Source organism: Harpia harpyja, chromosome 14 (assembly GCF_026419915.1).
Source record: "Harpia harpyja isolate bHarHar1 chromosome 14, bHarHar1 primary haplotype, whole genome shotgun sequence".
NCBI classification, from domain to species: Eukaryota; Metazoa; Chordata; class Aves; order Accipitriformes; family Accipitridae; genus Harpia; species Harpia harpyja.
Window position 1 is genome coordinate 114,884 of NC_068953.1, and position 16,231 is coordinate 131,114.

General features: G+C 51.7%; 2 long non-coding RNA genes across 5 annotated transcripts; one reads left to right on the forward strand and one right to left on the reverse strand.

Moving 5' to 3' along the window:
• Positions 1-296: 296 nt before the first annotated feature.
• Positions 297-3,279, reverse strand: LOC128150926 (uncharacterized). 4 transcript variants are annotated; one of them, XR_008238235.1, is made up of 4 exons: positions 3,114-3,279; positions 2,136-2,406; positions 1,857-1,958; positions 297-746 (listed from the first exon to the last, which is right to left on the reverse strand). It is a non-coding gene; the product is annotated as an uncharacterized LOC128150926 (long non-coding RNA). The 4 variants fall into 4 exon arrangements; XR_008238233.1 differs by lacking the exon at positions 3,114-3,279 and adding an exon at positions 2,520-2,694; XR_008238234.1 differs by lacking the exon at positions 3,114-3,279 and adding an exon at positions 2,520-2,694 and having other exon boundaries at positions 1,852-1,958.
• Positions 3,280-4,465: 1,186 nt separating this feature from the next.
• LOC128150928 (uncharacterized) lies at positions 4,466-9,356 on the forward strand. Its single transcript, XR_008238236.1, has 2 exons — positions 4,466-4,512; positions 8,656-9,356. It is a non-coding gene; the product is annotated as an uncharacterized LOC128150928 (long non-coding RNA).
• The last annotated feature ends 6,875 nt before the right edge of the window (positions 9,357-16,231 follow it).

A 16,231-nucleotide genomic window follows, 5' to 3' on the forward strand; every position in this document is an offset into this window, starting at 1 on the left:
AAAAGCAACTGGGTTTAAGAAACATGCAAGAATTTAAATAAGGATGGAGAGGTAGAAAGTTTCAAAAGTGACGACATACAAGAAACATAGGCCAGATTTTAAAAATAGGGACAGGGAGCCTGAGAGAAGGAAACTGTGGTGGGTTGACCTTGGCTGGCTGACGAGCGTCCACCAAGACACTCTACCATTCCCCCTCCTCAACAAGACCGGAGGGTAGAAAATACAACAAAAAAGCTTGTGGGTCAAGATAAGGACAGAGCAATCGCTCACCAATTACTGTCACAGGCAAAACAGACTCGACTTGGGGAAATTAATTTATTGTCAGTCAAAATCAGAGTACAATAATGAGAAATACGAACAAATCTGAAAAACACCTTCCCCCCACCCCTCTCTTTTTTTCCTGGGCTCATCTTCACTCCTGACTTCTCTACCTCCTCCTACCGAGCAGCACAGGGGGAGAAGGAGCGGGGGGTTGCAGTCAGTTCATCACAAGTTGTCTCTGCTGCTCCTTCCTTCTTTGTGCTCTTCTTCTGTTCCAGTGTGGTGTCACTCCCATGGGGCCGCAGGTCCTGCCAGAAAACCTGCTCCAGTGTGGGCTCCTCTCCACAGCGTCACAGCCTCCTTCGGGTGAATCCGCCTGCTCTGGCGAGGGGTCCTCCATCGGCTGCAGGGTGCATATCTGCTCCGCCATGGACCTCCGTGGGCTGCAGGGGGACAGCCTGTGTCACCATGGTCTTCACTGCAGGCTGCAGGGGAATCTCTGCTTTAGGACCTGGATCACCACCTCCTTTTTCTTCTTCACTGACCTTGGTGTCTGCAGGACTGACAGCTTCTGCACAGCTTTTTTTTAGCCCTTCTTAAATATCACAGAGGTGCTACCAGCGTTGCTGGTTGGCTCAGCTTTGACCAGTAGCAGCTCTATCTTGGAGCTGGAACTGGCTGTGCCCAACATGGGGGCAAGTCCTGGTGTCTTCTCACAGAACCCACCCCTGCAGCCCCTATCCACTCCCCTGCCCCAGCTTGCCACACAAACTCACTACAACAGTAATCGGCTACAGGGCAGAGAGGGGGGATTGAAAAGTAAGGAAAGGGAGACAGAGAGAGACAGGGTGGGGAAATAGCAATGGGCTACAGGACAGAGAGGAGGAACTAATAAAAAAGGAGAGGGTACCAGACAGAGAGATGGATAAAAACAAATATTAGTGATGAGCCACAGGGCAAAAGGAAGAATTAAAAAACGGGACAGTGAGGTAGATGAGAGAGACTGAGAAATATCAAAAACACTGATGATCTAAAGGGAAGAGAGAGGGGAAATAAAGAATAGGGACAGGGAACCAGACAGAGAGAGAATAATAAAGACAAAAATGGGCTATGGGACAGTGAGGGAAGAAGTTAAAACATAGGGACAGGGACCTGGAACAAGAGAATCTAAGAAAGTAAAAGTGTATCCAGAATACAGGGCAGAGAAAGGAGTTTAAAAATAGAGACACAGCATCAGACAGGTGAGAGCGGTGGGAATTGTGAAGGGCTAAAGGGCAGACAGGGAGGAATTAACAAGATTGGGATAAGAAGACAGACGGATAGATGGAGAAAGACAAAGTAGTGATGGGCTGCAAGGCAGAGACAGAGGATAAAAAAAAGAAGGATAGGACAGGTCAGAAGTGCAGAGAGAAAAAGAAAACAGAGGCAGAACAACAGAGAAAGAGGGGGACTTAGAGAACAAGAAAGGGAGAGGTACAGAAAAAAAAAAAAACCAAAAAAATTAAAGCACTGAGAGAAAGAGAAGGTGGGGGCAGGGAGGGACTGGGATGCAGAAGAGGGGTGACACAGCCCCAGGGGTCCAGGACTCACTGTACCTCCCGCTGTTGGAGCTGCTGGGAGAATTTGACAGTTCAGACATGTCTCTTTCTCCCTCTCCCTTCCTCCTCTGTAGCTGCACTCACTTGACTGTCATCCACCTAAGAGAATAGATTGGTGTCTTCCAGCTCTTACAATATGAGGCTTCCTAGAAACACAGCCTCACATGCACACACACTACATGGCTGTACTGTGGTTTTGGTTATGCATACAGACCCTGCCGTGCACACTGGTGATCGGACCTGCTGAGGACTACACTAGGAAGGATCCATCCTAACCTGGAGAGGCAGGCTATCTCCTGTCTGCAGCTGGTGGCTGGATCCTCTTTATTTTATTCTTCAGCAGCTTTACCATTCTGTGGCCTCTCCAGCTTCAACGTCAGCTTCAGCAGCTCCTGTCCACAGCCAGTAAGCGCTCCGCATGTCCCTCTGTGCTCCCGCGCCGCAAGGAGAGGGAGGCCAGGCAGAGACAGCCCACGCAAGCCTGAGGCTGCTGCAGTCAACGGCATCCCCAGGGGACGAACGGACAACCGCACCCACAGCGTGGCCTCTGGGAGAAGGAAAGAGGCAGCAGTGACCGTTATTACCGCAGCTCGACCCTGGCCGGAGCCCCTCCTTCCGCAGACACCGCTCATTCCCCGCGCCGCTGCTAACGGCACCCACGTTAAGGGAGACTCGAGACCACCGCAGGGCCAGCTTGCTGCCCTCACGACAGGGCTCGGGGGCTGCCTGCGGCTACAGCGCAGGCTTCAGGGGAGGGGCTGGAGCTGGGGGCAGCCGCACGGGCCGAGCGGGGCCGGGGGAGCTCTGGCGACTCGGGCAGGCGCCCGCTGGCCGCGCCTGGGGGTGCCCGCCTCCGTCCCCTCTTCCCTTCTACCGGCTCTCGGGGAACTCCCCAGCGCTGCCCTGGCCCGGCTCGCCTCCGGCGGACCGGCAGCCTGCCGCGGCGGCAGCTTCGCAGCTTCCCATCCCGCCAGCGGGCAGGAGGCACCCCCTACCCCCGCCCCCGCTGAAAGGGATCGCTCGTCTCACCCGCAGTCCCGGCGCTCGCCCGCTGCCGCCGAGACCCGTGCCCTGCGCGCCGCCACGCTGCTCCCGGGAACCGCGCATGCGCCGGAGCGGCCGCAGCCGGCGCGCGAACGCCGGGCTGCCCCACGCGCAGAACGGCGCATGCGCCCGGGAGGGCTGGTCGGGGAGCGGGCGCAGCGGGAAGCCCGCGGAAAACCACGCGAAACCGGGAACGCTCCTGTGTCTGACCTGGTCGGACTCCGGGGGCCGCGGCGGCAGCGAGGACTACGCCGCGCCCGAGAGCCACGGAGCTGCCCGGCCGCCGAGTCCGCGAAAACTACAGCTCCCGGCATGCCCCGGGAGGCAGCCTGCCCTGCTGCCTGACCCCGAGGGGACGCCGCTTCCGTTTCCGCCTACCCCCACGCCGGCACAGCTGCAATCCCCGCCGGGCACCCAGCGCCGCTCCGGGCAGCTCCGGCGCGCTCCCGCCGCCGGCTCCGGCACGGCGCGGCACCCCCCGCCCGGCTCGGGGCAGCGCCCGCCGCCGCCGCTCCGGCACGGCGCGGCCCCGCCCCGCTGCCGCTCCGCGCGTCCGGCACGGACCCCGCCGTCCTCCTCGGGGCTTTCCCCGGGACCCGCCGGGCGATTGCGCAAGCCCCGCCACGGGGCCCGAGCCCACCCCGGCCCACGTGCTCCCGGCCCCCCCGCGAGCCCCCAGGGCCCGGGCCCCGGCCCCGCCCCCCCCGGCCTCGGCACAGGCGGCCCCCACCTCCCCCGGGCCACCCCCGCCTGGGACGTTCGCGGTCCGAGGGGCGCCCGGCCCCGCTCACCTTCTCCCGAGGGGCAGCCGCAGCCCGGCCACCGCTCTGCTCTGCTCCGCTCCGCTCCCGCCTGGGCTCCCACCGGCCCCGCCGCGGCCCCTCCCCCGGCAGCCCCCCCTTTCCAGGGAGGGGCCGTCGCCATCAGCCTCACTGCCCGCACCTGGGGCTCCTCCAGCCCCGGCCCGCAGCTGCGGTACCGAAAGCCCGAATAAAACTCCACAACACCCATGGGAAGTTCAGAAGCAGGCGCTTCGTTTATGGAATGAAAGATGTCAAAGTAAGATGACTCTTGACGAGCTGTTCACTGGGGTAAAAATACAGATTTTAATACCCGTCTTATTTTAGTTCTAAGACTTGGCAATTGCCAGGTATCATCTTTTCGATTTACCCAGGTCCACCGTCGAGGCCACAAGGGAGATTTCTTCCAGAGAGAGGAGAGAGTTATTAAGTCTAAAGTCCATTATTTGCTTTTGTCCTTCAGGAAAAGGTGAGTGGATCGTATATCATCACTAGTCACCCAAACAGTTAACCCTAAACTTTTCACCTGTCCTTTAATACAGTCAATTCCAAGCTAATTTTTTTCCATTATTAAGAGGGGACCCAGGATCATTTAAAATATTATTCTACTTTCTACAAATACATCCCCCATCTTAGAGCTTTAGCTACTAGAGAAGGTCTTTGGATTTTGGGGTCAGAGGAGTTGCAAGTCTAAACTTTCATACCCTTCTCTTTAGGATGTGTGATTTTTCTCTCTTTGTCTAAACCAATCTAAATTTCCATAGATGGTCCTGACTCTGGGTGGATCTAACAAGGATCCTGGAACTCCAGTAAATTCCAAACATCGTTTTATATTTTAAATAGGATCCCAAGTTCCTTTTCGCACTTGTCTCTACGGTTTTGCCAGCTGACAGCCCCAAGGGGTGTTTGTACAAGTCTCTCCCGAAGGGCGATAAATTAATTCTTTTGTCCGTGAGGTGGATACTTTGGTAATGTTATAATTCAAAATGCTATAATTCCTTCTTTCAAATTTAAAAAAATAATTGCCTTTTAAATCCATCCAATTTAATTTGCTAAAATGATTCTCATTGTTCTACGTCTTTTCTCAAGTTTTGGTTAAATTCAATGTCAGTATTCTCCACGGAACTAGATTTTCATCTGACTTTGGAATCGGAAGGCAGGCTGTTATCGAGGTTAAATTTTGTGTCTTTACAAAACTTCGAATCAATTCCAAAACTAGAATTTTTTTTTTTCTAATCAAAATTACAGAAACGGTTAATATCAAGATTAATAGCTCAAACAATAATTGTTTCATTTTGTTTATCTTGTGTTTAGAACCCCTCAAAAGAAATACTTAAACCCTATAACACACAAAAAGATTACTGCCCTTGACAATATTCCTAATAGCAACCCCAATATTATAAACTTTACACAATTATTTTCCCAAATAGATAACGTGAAACTTACTTACAGGTTTTCAGTTTCAAAGGGCCAGTTTCTTTAGACTTCCAATTTCCTGTTGGTGCTTTCTTTAGTCTTGAATAATGAAGCCAAGGTTCTTCTCCCAGACCTTTACTGCTGTAAGCGTTCTTAAAATGACTCGATACGGTCCTTTCCACTTCTCAGTGATTTTATATATATTCAATCTCCTGGTCGGAAGGGATGCGCTGCTACGTCCAATTCTAAGGGTCCAGCTGCGGAGACATACTGACGAAGTTCTTGAAAAGAATTTCTCAAAGAAATCATAACACCTTTTAAAAACATATCTCCAAAGCCACTCAAGATACTCAGAACATAGGTCTCTTGATACGGTCTTTCATATAACATTGCATAATGACTTAAATTTTCTTTCTCTTCTGGCTATACTCTGATTCTTAATAGAGCCATGGGTAAGGCTTTAACCCACGTGAGTGAGTGAGGTTTCCTGACAAATTTTACTCAACTGTTGCTTAAGGGTATGGTTCATTCTCTTCCCCCCCCGCCCCCCCTTGCTTGTGGTCTATATGGGGTGTGATAGTCTCAATCTATAGATAATATTTTGCTGAACCTGTCTCATCATCTTTGCTATAAAATGAGGGCCATTGTCAGATGACATTCTTACAGGCACCCCATATTTTGGTATTATCTCTTTGAGCAAGACTTTAACTACTTCTCTTGCTTTGTTGGTGCGACAAGGGAAAGCCTCGGGCCACCCAGTAAAGATATCAGCTAAAACTAGGATAGATCCTTCTTTTCAAGGCAATTCTGTAAAATCAATTTGCTAGTATTCCCCTAAAAAATTTCCTTATTTAATAATTCCAAAGATAATCTTATTACTGATTTGGGGATCATTTTATATATAAATTTCACATCCGCTTATAATTGTTTAAACAATCTTTGTCATATTTTACTTTCTGTTCCCCGATAGCCTTTGTTATGTTCAGCTCGGGCAATTTCTCTTATTATTGTGGGCGGGACTGTTATTTGACCTGTCGGTATTACAGCCTGTCCTGTTTCATTTTGTTAGCCTGCAATCTAACAATTAATTCTTCCATCTTTTTCATTATAATTTGGAGTTTCTTTAGGCAATTTTATACTTTTCTCTGGAACTAGCGCTAGGATGCCTTTTTCTGCAGCCTCTTTAGCAGCTTTATCAGCCAGTCGGTTACCTGCGTTAGGAACAGTCTTACCTAACTGATGCGCTTTACAGCGCGTTATCGTGACCGCTGTTGGTTTTTGAACGGTTTCTAACAATTTCGGTATTTGTTCTGCATGCTGAATGGTGGTTCCTTGTGCAGATAACAGTCCTCTCTCTCTCCATATCGCTCCATGCGCACGTACTACTCCAAAAGCGTACTTTGAGTCTGTCCAAATGTTGACTCGCTTTCCTTGACTTAGTTCCAGAGCTCGAATAAGAGCTCTCAATTCAGCCTTTTGGGCAGATATCATCGAAGGCAAAGTTCGCAACGCAATTACCTCCTCGGTTGTTATTGTCTATCTCGATAAACGTTTTCCTTCACAGATGAAACCGCTTCCGTCGGTATAGAGTTCCCAGTCTGTTTCTTCTAGCGGCACATCTCAGAGATCCAGTCAGCTGGGGTAAACTCTTTCGATTGTCTGCGAGCAGTCACGTTCCAGTTCTCCTTTAACTTGACCGGTTGTTGAAAACGCAACAGGGTTAACGGTGGTAGTAGTTCTTAAGTAAACATCATCTTGTTCCAGCAACACCACTCGGTATTTCAGCATTCTGCTAGGGGATAACCAATGCCCCCCTTTCTGTTTTAGCGCAACAGTTATCGTATGGGAAACGTACAGCGATCCTTTGTCCTCAGGTGAACTTACGAGCTTCCTGGATCAGTAGCGCAGTTGCAGCGACGGCTCTCAGACGACCGGAGCATCCCAGAGGCACGTGATCTAATCGCTTCGAGAAGTAGGCCACAGCTCGCCCACTTGGCCCTAAATATTGGGCCAGGATGCCCAGAGCTATACCTCTTCTTTCGCGAGTGAAAAGTTCAAATGTCTTTGTGAGATCTGGCAGGCCTAGGGCTGGCACCCCTATTACAGCCTGTTTCAATTCTTTGAAAGTAGCTTTCTCGGCATCAGTGACGTGCGGAAAACAGACTCCGCAGTCAGTGAGATTGTAAAGTAGGTATGTTCATCCAGCGCTGGGCAGCACGGGGGGTAGTCCCACCAAAGTCGTGCGCACCCGACTCGGCAGTTTGTCTCAAGTTTATACAGTCAAGTGTTACATATTCACAATACGCCTATACATATGCATGACCTATCCCCGCTTCCTATTAAAATTAGCTCCGAGAGGTCATTTCCATAGTCTCCTCTCAACTGCGCTTGCGCAGTGCCTCTTTATGGTGGTCGTCTGGTGGTCGCAGAGATGAAGAGAGATGACTCCTCTTCGTCACCGCTAGTAACCTTTTTTCTTGCGCAGGCTCAGTGATTTCTTGGTATTCACCCAAGCCGCAAGACCGGTCTTAGCTGGCTCTTGGGGCCTGCTCCTGCTTCTTATCGGGAGCTGTCTCTACCTCATTGGCTGGTCCTTGGGACCAGCTCTTCTTATCAAAGACTGTCTTTGCCTCAGCTAATTTCAACAATGTAAGCGCTAAACGTCATCTCTCATCCCCCTTTATTATGTCTACTGAGATTCTTTTGACTCCCCTTGTCTCATCAGTCCAATCCATCGTTTGAGGTTTTGAGCTGCTCCTGTAAAGGTCGGACCAGCAAGCCACAACTGATAATCTACAGGTGACACCACGCAACCATTCCCGGAAATGCTCGTCATTAATTTGTTAGTCTTAGGTTCGGAGAGACGACAAATTGCCTCTTTGCTCTCAGTTCCTAATTGTCTCTGTCCTTTTAGGATTTTAAAACTCAAATAAGTTTCTTCTTTCTGGGTTATTTGGGTTTTTCTTCTGACACTCGCTATCCACTGATTCCCAAAGAGTTCAAAAAGTTAATAGTTAACTTTGTGCATTGTTCTTCCATCTCAGCTACAATTAACAGATCATCCATACATTTCAACAAGATTTCTTGATTATTTTCTTTCTTCCAAAGCTCTAATTCTCGTGCCAATGGATTTCCAAAAATGGTAAGACTATTCTTAGAGCCTTGAGGCAAGACTGTCCGTGTATATTGTCTTTTTCTCCCAGTCTCAGGATTTTCCCATTCAAAAGCAAAAAGCTCTTGACTGTTGGGATCCAAGGGAATACAGAAAAAGGCATCTTTTCAGTCTAACGCTGTGAACCGTTCTCGTTTCTCTGTTAGGGTTGTTAACAAAGTATAAGGATTTGCTACTACCGGATGAATATCTTGTACTATTTGATTTATTGCTCTGAGGTGTTGAACTAATCTGTAATCTTTTTCATTAGCCTTTTAACAGGCAAGGTCGGGGTGTTATATTTGGATTCACATTCTGTTAACAATTTATATCTTAAAAATTTTTGTATTATCAATACTAACCCTTTCCGGCTTTCCGGTTTTAGGGGGTATGGCTTAATTCTTAGCGGATTCGATCCTGGCTTTAAATCAAGTCTCACAGGTTCTGCTTTTTGGATTTACCGGGAACTTCCCAGTCCAGACGATTGGAATTACAGCATTATACTTTGACTGGTATGATCTTCTGCTTTCGGTAACCATCCTGTAACAACAAAGCCACTGCTTCGATACGTTTAGTTTCTGGAATTAAAATTTTAATCTCTCCATTTTTTAATTTAATTTCTGCCTCTAAGTTCTCCAGTAGATCTCCCCTTAACAGGAGTTTAGGAGAATTTGGCACGTACAAAAACTGCCGAGTGACCCGTTGCTTTCCTAATTTCATTGTTAAAGATTTAAAGAAGGGTCTAGTTTCTCGTTCACTTGTTGCACCAACACCACCAATTTCTTCAAAACTTAACTCTCCCTCTAAGGTATTTAAAACTGAAAAGGTGACTCTAGCGTCAATTCACATTCAATTTTCTGTTCTCCCAGTTTAGCTGTAACCAGAGCTTCTGCTGGGAGACTCCCCTCCGGTCCCCGTCAGCTACGTTCACTTAAAAAGAACAAATCTACATATGGCACTTCATTCCATTTACTCTCTCTCCTACAAAACAACAGTAATTGCAATATAGTATTATAACTCAAAGTTCTGTTTGTTTCCCATTTTTCCTGCAATTCACCCCAGTGTGCCAATAAACATCCCAACGGTGATGTTTTTGGTATCTTTTCATCAGCAGTTCTATTTCCTGCACTCTTATTCTTAAACAATTTTGCTAGTGCCATTATACTTATATACATTCAAATCCCAAATACCAAACAAACGCAAATGACAGTTGTCCCAAATAATACACAAAGTCCAACCCAGCAATAGCTTTCGCTTACGACTTAGGGGCAGACGCCTAGGCTTCCACTGCAAACGGGTACCCTCCAAGCCCCAACCCTGCGAAGCTTTCGCCGCGCCTCACGGGCAGGCTTTCCAAACAAATTCCAAAGAAGCAGCGCCTTACCTTTTTTCCAGGGAACGCCGCGAGGAGCTTTGTGAGTCGAGGGCGATGGTTCTCCCCGAGAATACCTCGGCGCCGGCCGGAGTTTGATCGACACTCGATCTCGTCCGGTCTCACTCGCAAGGTCCCGTCTGGGTCGCCAAAACCGTTACCGAAATCCGGAATAGAACTCCTTAACACCAACGTGAAGTTAAGAAGCGGGCACTTCGTTTATCGCAGCGCTGGGGACACGGGGGATCGCTCCTCCAAAGGCGTGTCCCACTTAGTATCAAAATCCGTCAGTTTTTACAGACTTTTTCTGTCAGGTCATTGTTACGTAAGCTCTTTCCATAAAAAGGCATACTATGCTCGTTCTTAAATTTAACCTTTCTAAGGATTGGTCCTTTGATTATATAACCTTATCAATATTCTTATTTAAAAACAATCATTGGTCAGTTACACTTAGCTCTACTGACTGGAATCTTCGATACTCAAATCAAGATGGGAAGGGTAAGGGGGTTTCCAAGCAGCAAACTGGCGTCCACGACGGTTTCCTTCGTTTCTTGAAACGGAACATCGAAAAACCTGTAACTTCCTGGTGAGGTTTCTAGGGTTAGCTATTTCCAACCTTAACAATATTAAGGTTCCGATAGTCACACGTAACGCAGTTCCTAAAGTTTCTATGGCTACGTTTCAGACGTAACAATCCTATACGTTACGCTTCACAATTTTACTTCTTAATCAAACCTAACTCTTCTATGTGATTAAATTTTGATTTCTTTACCACAATATTTGCAACAGCTGGAGCCCAGCAGGAACAGGGGGGGCATGGCCCGACCCCCCCCAGCGCCTCACCTCCTCCTCCCCTGGGCTCCCTCACGGCCCCTCGCCCCGTGCAAGGGGAGCGCAAACGCAGCCCGGAGGGCAACGGGGCCGGCCGGCCGGTGTCCGTTCGGTCAGTCGCGCGCCTAACGAGTCCTGCCAGCGAGTCCGCTCCGGGGCTCGGGGCCCCCCCCGACGCTCCCCCTGCCCCTGGGACACCTCTGATAGCATATTTCCATACATTCTGTATGGCACGTCTAAATATTTTCGGATGGTTTTAATATTTTGTACCAGCCGTGGAAACTGGTTTGCTGCTAGGTGACTGTAAAAGTGAGATTTAGTAAATAATTATTAGAAACCTTACACTAACACGATGATTGAAACAATAGACAAAAGTATAGCCAAGCAATTAACTAGCAGAGGTAGGTACTCCTAAGTTTTGCAGTTCTTTGCTCTTATGACTAGATGAGAACAATGCTGAAACTGACCGCACGCGATTGAAACTGCGTTAAGCTTCAAGATCAAAGAACAAGGACAAGAATAAAGACTTCAAGGACAGCCAGCAAGAACTTCAAATGGGTCGGTGGTCGCAAAAGCAGCCCTTCGTCTCAAATGGATCCTTCATTGCGCGTGATCGGATGTAGGCAGTGCTATGATAATCAGTTGCCATCGTTTTTATGTATACGTATACTAATCTGATTCATATGCAATTAGTTAGTCTATATGACCTGTTTGTGCTAAAGCTGTGGCACGCACGCTAGGTGGAACTATCCCCCGTGCATCCAGCGCTGCAATGAAGAATGCCCGCTTTCTAAAACTCCAAAACGAGCCTTAGAGAGTTTCTTGGACCGGCTTTTCAGTATCAGAGGTACAAGGGAGGAAAGGAAAAAAAAAAAAGCAGCGCTGTGGGAAAGAGAGGGGGCCAGGGGAGGGGCAGGGAGGGACCGCAACGCAGAAGAGGGGAGAGAGAGACAGGGCCCCGAGGGCCCGGGGCTCACCACGGCTCTGTTTCTTGGCGCTGCCAGGAGACTTTGCCAGTTCAGACGCTTCTTTCGGCTCCTCTCCCGCTCCCCTCCTCTTCCGTAACTCCGGCTGCACGGCTGTCCTCCCCCTAGGAGAACACGTGTCTCACAGGTCTTGCAAGACGAGGCTTCCTAGGCACGGAGCCTTGCTCGCCCGCACGCCACGCGGCCGTACCGCACCGTCGGTGCTGCACACGGACCCTGCGGTGCACCCTGGAGGTCTGACCTGCTGTGGACTACGAAGAGGGATCCTTCCACACGCGGAGAGGCAGGCTCTCTCTTGCCTGCAGCGGGAGGCAGCTGCCGGCCGGGCGGCCGGCCGGCCTTCCGTTTCTTCTTCTCTACCTTTCTCTGGCCTCTCCAGCTTCAGCCGCAGCAGCTCCTGCCCACAGCCGGTAAGTGCCCTGCCTGTCCCTTTGTGCTCCCGCGCCGCGCGGAGAGGGAGGCCAGGCAGAGACAGCCCATGCAAGCTTTCCTTTCCGGCGGCGTTTCCTTACCGGGAGGAAGCAACGAGCGCGGCGGCACCTCCCGCCGGCGCCGCATTGCCGGTACCGTCGGACGGCACGTGCGGGACGGGGGCAGCCCCGCGCACTCGCAGCCTCCGAGCTGCAGTACCGAACATTGGTAGCAGGGTGGCAGCGGCGAGCGCTTGGCACGAGGCGCCAGCGCGGCTCCCCAGCGGCAGTACCGAACATTGGTCACGAGGTGGCGGAAGAGAGCGGCGGCGGCACAACGCGCCACCGCGCATGCGCGGCTCCCGAACGCCAGGACCGCCTTCTGGTTGCTAGGCAACAGGAGGAGCGCCGTAAACCGCGCCACGGCGCATGCGCGGTTGCCGAGACGCGGTGTCGCGCTACGGTTGCTAGGCAACAGCGTCGAACGCCGCAAAAAGGCGCACCGCGCATGCGCGGTTTCCGAGCTGCCGTACAGCGTCTCGGTCGCTAGGCAACAGCACGGGCGCCGTAAAGCCCGGCACCGCGCATGCGCGGTTGCAGAGGCGTCGTGTCGCGCTACGGTTGCTAGGCAGCAGCGGCGAGCGCCGTAAACGGCGCACCGCGCATGCGCGCCTCCCCGCTGCCGTACAGCGTCTCGGTCGCTAGGCAACAGCACGGGCGCCGTAAAGCCCGGCACCGCGCATGCGCGGTTGCAGAGGCGTCGTGTCGCGCTACGGTTGCTAGGCAACAGCGGCGAGCGCCGTAAAAGGCGCACCGCGCATGCGCGGTTTCCGAGCTGCCGTACAGCGTCTCGGTCGCTAGGCAACAGCACGGGCGCCGTAAAGCCCGGCACCGCGCATGCGCGGTTGCAGAGGCGTCGTGTCGCGCTACGGTTGCTAGGCAACAGCGGCGAGCGCCGTAAAAGGCGCACCGCGCATGCGCGGTTTCCGAGCTGCCGTACAGCGTCTCGGTCGCTAGGCAACAGCACGAGCGCCGTAAAGCCCGGCACCGCGCATGCGCGGTTGCAGAGGCGTCGTGTCGCGCTACGGTTGCTAGGCAACAGCGGCGAGCGCCGTAAAAGGCGCACCGCGCATGCGCGCCTCCGAGCTGCCGTACAGCGTCTCGGTCGCTAGGCAACAGCACGAGCGCCGTAAAGCCCGGCACCGCGCATGCGCGGTTGCCGAGGCGTCGTGTCGCGCTACGGTTGCTAGGCAACAGCGGCGAGCGCCGTAAAAGGACCAGCGCGCATGCGCGCATCCCCACCTACCGTACAGCCTCTCCGTTACCAGGCAACAGCGGGGGCCCAGCCACACGCGCCACCGCGCATGCGCGCCTCCCGAACGCCGGTTCCCACCTTCGCTCGCCGGGCAGCAGCACCCCCGCAACGATCCTCTTCTGAGCATCAGCTGGATGAGACACCACTGACAGCTCAGCCCAGTAGAGACCAGCCACAGGCGGCAGCTACTTACTGGGGGCACAGGGCTTACGTTTCCCTGCCCTTTCCCCACTCGCAGCCCGGGCAGTCCTCTTCATTGCCTCCGTTCCAAAAAGCACCCGAGTGGCTGGAGCCTTTACAGCAGTCAAGCGCAAACAACAGACAATGCGGGCGGTCGCTTCTGTCCCTGCCCCCCCACCCCATTCTCTAGAGAGGAGAAGCAGCACAGGGAACCTGCAAACGGCAGGGGGGGTTGCCCTGGACCAAGCCCCAGGGTCTGCTGTATCCGTCTGCACGTGGCATCAGGGTTGTGGGAGGGACAGCAGCCAGTCAACAGATGCTGGCGAGAGATTTAAAAAAAAAAAAAAATAACGCCTGGTTCAGGTGACAGCCTGAAGGCAGGCCACGAGAGACCCAAAGCTGCTTCGCGCCAGAGGGGCAGCTCTGTTCAGCAGGAAACGGCGCGTCCCAGCGGACCGGATGCGAGCGGCCGACCTGCAAGTGAGCGATACCCTGGCGATCCTGGGGCTCTGTTGGGGCGGGCGCACCTTTCCTCACCTCTGTGCTATCACAACTCTGCTCTCCTAATCCTGCACGCACGCAAGGCTTCTTGTGCGGGGCTCGTCTCTTATCGAAGAGACGCTGCACGGTGTTACTTACCGCCCTGCCCTCCGGCGTGCAAAGTAATTAGACGGGAAGCAGGGAAAGCAAAAGAGGCGCGTCGGGATATTAGATGTCCTCAGCAGATGACCGTAGAGCCCTCGAGGTTCCATCTTTGCTCCCTACAGGAGCGTGGCTCCGCACTCCTTGCCGCTCCCGCCAGCGAGCGTCACAATTGCCCTTTGCTGCCTGCAACGCGCAGTACCTGCACGGCCCGAGTACTGCTGCTTACGGAGCAAGAGGCGCTCGCTATAAAGCGGCAATGAAGAACAAGGACGGCCCGTCAAGACGGCAGGAGGAACACAGAGAGCCTCCAGCATTAGCCAGGCAGGGCTTCCAACTCACCTCGTGTCGTGGTTTAACGCCAGCCGGCAACGAAGCCCCACGCGACCGCTCGCTCGCTCCCCCGCCCCCAGTGGGACAGGGAGACAATCGGAAGGGCGGAAGTGGGAAAACTCGTGGCTTGAAACAAAACCAGTTGAATCATTAAAAAGAAACAACAACAACAACAACAACTTGTAAGGAAAAGAAGAAAAAAAAATGACAGAGAATGGGGTGCAGGCAGCATGCCAGGGGTCTGAAGCCTGACGGATGATGGGGGGGGTGGGTGTGTGGAATGGGGGGGGGGGGGGGGGGCGGGCAGGAGATAGGAGAGCAGGGGATGCGGGGGGAAACAACTCGCGTGGGTTAAAAACTCGCGTGGGTGAAGGGGGCAGGCCGGAGCAACAGGGGGGCATATGGGGGAGAAACACACACGGGGGGAGGGTACAAAGGTGCACGGGGGGACACGGGTGGGGATGACCTACCCCAGGGAGTCCACCCGGGATGATCCACAGCAGGTAACTCACCTGGGATAACCCGCAACAGAGAATCCACACCAGATCATCCACACTGGGAGGACCCCCAGCAATGCCCCTCAAACTGCCTGTGCTTCACCCCCAATCTTCCCCAAACTGGGGAGTTTTCTGCTTTTTCAAAATACTCAGTTTGGGGTATGTTTCAGTGCTTTTCCACAACATAAAAAGGGGAGATCTTTTGGTTGTGGTTTTGTGCATGAAAATGGGGTGGGTTTTTTTGCTTTCCAGCTGCACAAATCCAGGTGGATTTGGCTTTCCCAGGAGTCCCAAATTTGTTCGGTGTTTTCCGTTGCAGACCCAGAATCAGGGGGTTTGGGGTTGTCCTGGTTTCGGCTGGAATAAAGTTAATTTTCTTCTGAGTAGCTAGTACAGGGCCATTTTGGATTTAGGATGAGAACAATGTTGACAACACACCGACGCTTTAGTTGTTGCTAAGCAGTGTTTATACTAAGTCAAGGACCTTCCAGCTTCTCATACCGCCCTGCCAGCGGAGGCTGGGGGTGCACAAGAAGAGTCGCTGAGCTAAAGGAGGATTCCAGGTAAACAGGTCAGCTCGAAATACACCAGCTCCTTTAAAAGTTAAGAGCGATTTGAACGCTTAAAATCAGCATTTAGGCTAATTGATGCCATTTTGAACACCTTCTTAGCATACAAGTAAACACTCTTGCCGGTGTTGGAAAACGTCTCCTCCCTTCCTTACAGCACTGCTGCAGGGAGATAACCCTGGGAGGCTGCGGGACGAGGTCGTACGCAATCAGAATCTACGCTTACGGATCCACCGCAACAGCTACAGCCCTTGCGCTGCTGCTGCTGCTTTGCATCTTGCTTGTTTGGTGAATAAAGCTGAAAGTGAAGTGGAAAACTTCAAAAAGCAAAATGAAAAATAAAGAATAAATCTCAGTAATTCACTTTACACTAAAAGGGTGTGCCCATGTTTATATACATCCAATAAAAATACATTACTGAAGCAGTAACTCACCAAAACCACCTCAGGACTCACTGTCACTAGTTACAAGGCTGCTGATGCTTCCTGGGAAAACCTGGAAAACACACGGAAGCGACGCCAGTTTGTCCTGTTTTGTCCGCGTCTCTTCTTTGACCTTGATTGCTTTTAGTACAGGTGCTAGTTATCTCAGTAAGGTTGTCGAGTACTCCTATAAGATATTTAAAAAACCTCATTGACTGCAGAAGCATAAAGCTTTTATCGTGAAAACAAAGCCCGTTTCTTCTGAACAGCTGAACTCTTACGAACAGTTCCTCCCCTCTTTTAGTACAAAATTATTTTCACGGTATCATTTACTAGTAAGCGCACGGAAACAGAAGATTACATGCTTTCAGGAAGAGGAAATAGACAGAGGGAAGTCAACTTGG